Source organism: Centruroides sculpturatus, unplaced genomic scaffold (genome assembly GCF_000671375.1).
Source record: "Centruroides sculpturatus isolate CEXI.00-Female unplaced genomic scaffold, Cexi_2.0 scaffold739, whole genome shotgun sequence".
In the NCBI taxonomy this organism is placed as follows: Eukaryota; Metazoa; Arthropoda; class Arachnida; order Scorpiones; family Buthidae; genus Centruroides; species Centruroides sculpturatus.
This window is the reverse complement of record NW_019385063.1, coordinates 132,146-137,768: the sequence shown is the minus strand read 5'-3', so window position 1 is coordinate 137,768 and position 5,623 is coordinate 132,146.

Below are 5,623 nucleotides of genomic sequence, written 5' to 3'. Positions count from 1 at the left end.
ATGTGAGATCCGAAAGGCCCCTGGGCCTCATTTGTGAATTTTTATTAATATGTTTAAATTATCGACAAAATATTATTTCATTTTGTGTGAAAAAACTAGTGTTTTAGACGTGGGAAAAATTGATGACAAATGTTATTTCCTTTCATCGAGGAGAACATCCGCTGTTTTTCCCATATCTGGTTAAAAATCTCGCTCCGATGGGAAATGGTTACCCCTCATTCATCCCCCTCTCATCCGTTCTCACGAAAGAGTTACTGGACGATGATTGGGCGAAATTTTGAAATAAAAGGAGAAATTAGTCAGAATTCGGGGAGTTCTCCGACCGATCCGAAAGCGGGCAGACTCCATACAATTCTTTTCCGGGAGTTCAGCGAGAGTTCTTCGACAGATCCGAAGCATACAAACTCCACATACGTTTCCTCCCGATGGCCAACGCCCATAACGGAGTTCGATAGACTAAGTCCCGAGTCTACACTTAGAAGAAGTTATAATTTTATAATTTGTGCACGAATTGATCTCCCACACGAAAGTAATATGAACTCTATCTACAAGGTGTCCTTTACCTACAGAAACGAAGAAGACGACAACTAACAGGTCGTATGTTTAGAATCATTTTGTGAGCTCTCTCTCTCGAACGCGCATTAGCATAGATTCAGTCCTAGTCTATAGCTTGTCATATAATCGTTGTATTTGGTTATTTGTATTCGTTTGTTTGAGATTTATTAAATTTACTCTTGTTTTATTTTGTAAGAATGTCTCCTCAATTTATTTCGAATCAGATCGCCTACGCGTGTTTGTCCGCGCATCGATAAATTGACAAACTGGTGTCGGGAACCTGACGAACTTCTGAACCTCGCAGTTCGGATCTGATTTTATACGCTCTCCTATGTAAACTTTTTACGATCGGATCTTACGATTCGAAACTCGGGGAACTATTCTCACGGAATAGGCCGATTAAGTGGTACTAACGAATTAGTGTACCCCCGGCTAATCTCACACAATTATTTATTGTGACATCGTCACAATCCTGGATGCAATTTTAATCATATTTTTAATTTTTGTAATTTAAAATATATGCTCTCCACGTCAAATTATTAGATAATGGCTTGCCCCTGTACATCACGCTTTTCCTTTAACAACAGAGTCGCGCCGGTCATCTATTAATTTCTTTCAGGGAGAAGTTTTGAATTGAAATAACGTAATTTCCGCTTCGCATCGGACGTTTGTATAGTATAATCATTAAATGAAATAAAAATTTTAACTTTGCTATACAGATGCCTTTGTTTTTGTTTCGGGAAGAGAGATGATCGCTTTTCTAACGTTAAAAACGTTATTATATAGCCTGCAAACATTAAATAGACATATCCTCATTAGGATGCTATCAGTTTAAAAGGAAAAACAAGTCATGCTAATAATAATCGGTAATAATAGTCGGTATAACCTGATAATTCGATACATTATCAGGTTATACCGACTATTATTCGATACGATCATATATAAATGCGTTCTGATTTCTTGGAAATATGTAATTCGTTTAAATTAGAGCATTTTCCACAGTCACCATTTAAAGGTGTTAAAGGATTATTTTCAAGTTTCTTTTTTTATTTATATCTTCACTATGGAAAAACCAACGTTTGTTACGTATGTGACGTTTTTCGTCTTACGGCCTTCCACGGATAAATACATCGTACAAGTGAACTAATGTGACTGCTTATAAAGCAAACGAAATGAAAAAACTGATATTTTCAAAAACATACCTGTAAACATTACAGGTATAGAAACTGCCGTCAAACACACGTGTAGATCAATTGTTTTTTTAAAATATTACCGTTTTATCTCAGATGTACACGAAACACAAAAATTATGAAATCTTTATTCAATGACATTTTACATTCATAATTATTCGACCATGAAAAGTGACGATATCGGGGATATAAAGTAATCGTTCCAACGTCAAAAACTGTGATAGTGGCGTCAAGAATTTTCGTTATATAATTTTGGCATGGCGCCAATGTGATTTTTAATAAAATGATGTTTGGGTTTTCAAACGCGCACCTGGCGGTGCGTTCATTACAGATTTATTTCATTAGTAATTATTCCAAAATTTATTTCATTATAAATAGTAATTATCATCACATTATAATTACTCGTACTTTATAGCAACATAGAAAGGAATTGTGATATGTAAAAAATGCACCCCAAGTCGCCAGTATTCAGCATCATCATTTAACTAAGATACACTCGCCTCCGACGTGTGTGCCCCGGGTTGCATCACCATCACCGACTGTAGGACGACCCGCTGCAAGAACGCCGATCGTCATCTTCGACGCCGGCTCCTTAAAGCAGTCTGCTTTCGTTTGTAGTTTATGTCAAACTTTTTTTTTTTTGAGCACGTGTGTTATCCTTGCCTCGTACTTCACCACCCATATAAGGTTAGTCCCAAGGCTTTTCCTGACGCGCAATTAACTTATTGACCCAAAGGTCGGCAACTTACAGAAGAAGTGGAAAGTGTGCTTTGGAAAATGAAGATGGGGAAGCTGATCGTATGACGATGGGGAAGCTGAAGTAGGCACTGATCGGATTCCGCTTGAGGCTTGAAGAGGTTTGGGTAAGGAGGAAATTGATATCCTCTGGGACCTTATGAAGAAACTCTGGCAGTAGGAGAAGATTCCAGATGAATGGAGGAATAGCATTCTTGTGCCGATCTTTAAAGCTAAAGGGGATGTACAGAATTGCGGAAATTACAGAGGTATAAAGATATTGTCCTATACTATGAAGATTTGGGAGAAAATCGTAGAAAGTAGGATTAGCAGGAATCTGAGGTTGGAGAGGAACAGTTTGGCGTTTTTCCGGGAAGGAATACGACTGATGGAAAGGCAGAGGGAAATGCGGGAAGATTTGCATATGGTGTTCATAGATCTAGAAAAGGCGTATGATAGGGTATCAAGGCAAGAATTATGTTGCCTTGGTACCCTATCAGTTACGTTACAAGGCAAGTTCTTCGTTACTGTTGGTTTGCATCAGAGATCGGCCCTTAGCCCTTATTCATTTGACCTGATAATGGACGCGTTGCTGTGTGACGTGAAGTGTGAAGCTCCGTGGAGTATGCTGTTTACGGATGATAGTGCTGAGTAAACTTTCCCAAACCAAGGCTGAGAAGAAACTGAAAGATTGGAGGAGTTTTGGAAGAGAGGGACATGAATATTAGCAGAACTAAAACAGCTTATATGACTCTGAATGGTATAGATGAGTGTAATATTAAAATCCAAAATGTGCCGCTTCCTTTTGTTCTGAGCAGGGCTGTGGAGTCGGAGTCGGATGGTAAGGAAAAGTCGGAGTCGGTAGACTTTTACGCGACTCCACAGCCCTGGTTCTAAGTTTTAAATAACTTGGAACATTTGTCGAGATGGGAGGAAGATTGAACTCGGAGGTATAGAACAGCATAGATTTCAATGTGGATGAATGAACTGGAGGAAGCTGAATGGTGTGTTATGTGACAAGAAAGTTAGCTGCAATCTGAAAGGAAAATTGTATAAATCAGTTGTTAGACCCGCAATGTTATATGGAGCGGAGAAATGGGCAATAACAAGACCCCAAAACAGATGGAGGTGGCAGAGATGAGAATGTTGAGATGGATGCGTGGTGTCAAAGAAGGATAGAGTAAGGAATGATTTTATTAGAGGTTCTGTTAAGATGGGCCCCTTGAGCAAAAAGATGCAAGAATGTAGGTTGAGGATGTTTGGCCACATAGTGAAGAAGCGACAAGTATGTTGGAAAGATCGAAAAACTGGTAATAAAAGGAAAGAGGAAGACCAAAGATGCGTTGGAAAGATAAGGTGGAAGACTTGAATCAGAGGAAGCTTAAAAGAGAAGAAGCCCTTGATAGGGAGAAATGGAAAAAACGTATTAGAGAAGGAAACGCCGACCCCATATAAACATGGGAAAAGGCGAAGATAAAATAGTAGTAGTAATCCTCAAGTATAAGCTAAAACAGTGAAAATCGTGGTCATCATCATCATCTATAGTATTTAATTAGAACGCATTTTTTTTTAATTTTATACTTTTTCAAACAGTTTTCAATAGCTATTTTTAATTTATGGACGTTTAAGGATACATGAAAATTTTTAATTTCATGAGACAGAAAAAATATTGGGCTGGAAAAGATTGGACAGCTATAGACAAAAAGTGAAATTATTCAGTCAATTCCTCTAGTTGTTATTAACCAATAACAACAAGTNGCTATTCCTGAAGGCGATCCCGTGAAGAAAGAATCCCTTACGCAATCGATGGAAGAGAGCTCCTCTCCCCGCTCAAAGGGGGAAAAGACCCTCTCTTCATCGATTGCGGAAGGAGAACGCCCTTCACACTTCTTCATCTTCTTGGGCCGCAGCCACCGCCAAAACCGCCAGTTCTTCATTCTGTAAAAAAACAAAAAAATATATAAATATAAATATTAATGGGATTCGGATATACTTAACGCAGAAAAAGTTCAAGATTATACTCACGGCAGAGCTGGCGTTAGATCCTACGGGAAATTGCTAGAACGTTCGAACGCCATTTGCAGTAGAGACCACAAAAGACACGGACCGGCCCGGAACGAAGAAACTCTCTTAGGTGTAATTTGTATGTGTAGGACAGAAAAGTAAAGTTACGCCGCACGCGGAAAAGGCATTCGTATTCGATGGCGAGCCCAAGTCGTGACAAGTGTTTCGTTCTACAGCAATTTATCCTAACGTGCGTACAAGCGGTCCGTCACCTAAACGCAACGACGGCACTTAAAACAGTTTCGTGCAAAGAAATTTCGTACGAGAGTCGACGAAAACACAACACGTGTCCGCTGCCGGGACACGAACGTTTAAGTGGCACAAAGCATTTGCAGAGGGTTACGTAAGTGTGGAGGATGGACTGCACTCAGAAATGACCACATCGTGAAAAGAGACAGCTTAAGGAAAAGAATTCTTTGTGTCCAGCCTGTATAGATAACTGTTAAGTGTATTAGATGTGTTTTAGTTGGAGACAATTTAATTCTCGCAAAGTAAGGCGTTGAAAAGCGTTGTAACGGATACATAATAGATTCAATGGAGAAGTCGGAGGTCAAAGGGCGAAATTTTTGACGTCCAGTTTGTGTCGAAGGAACATCTCATGCTTCAGAATACGGTCTCCGTTTAACCTTTCGTTTAACCGTTTCGTGTGTATATTTTAGTTAAAATTACGCGATGCAATTCGTATTTAAAGTTAGTATTAAATGTGTATAAATGTGATTTGAATCAACTGAAGTAATGATTAAACACTTTTAAGTTATCTTCATTTTTGATAATTATTAATAATTCAAAAGATACATGTCTTTTAGTAAAATAAACTATTAAACACAAAATCACTATATAATAGGTCAAACTTTAAAAATTCTAATATTAAAATCTAAACATGTTATATTATCAAAAAGTGTTAACAATTTTTATTTATATGATGTCAAAATCTTAAAGCGCTTAATCTTAAAAGATTAAAACAATTAAGTACGAATTTAAAAAATGTTATAAAATTATAAATATAATTACAAATATTTTTCACAATACTACAAGCAATTAAAACAAATAGAGAAATAAAATATTACAGCTGTATTAAA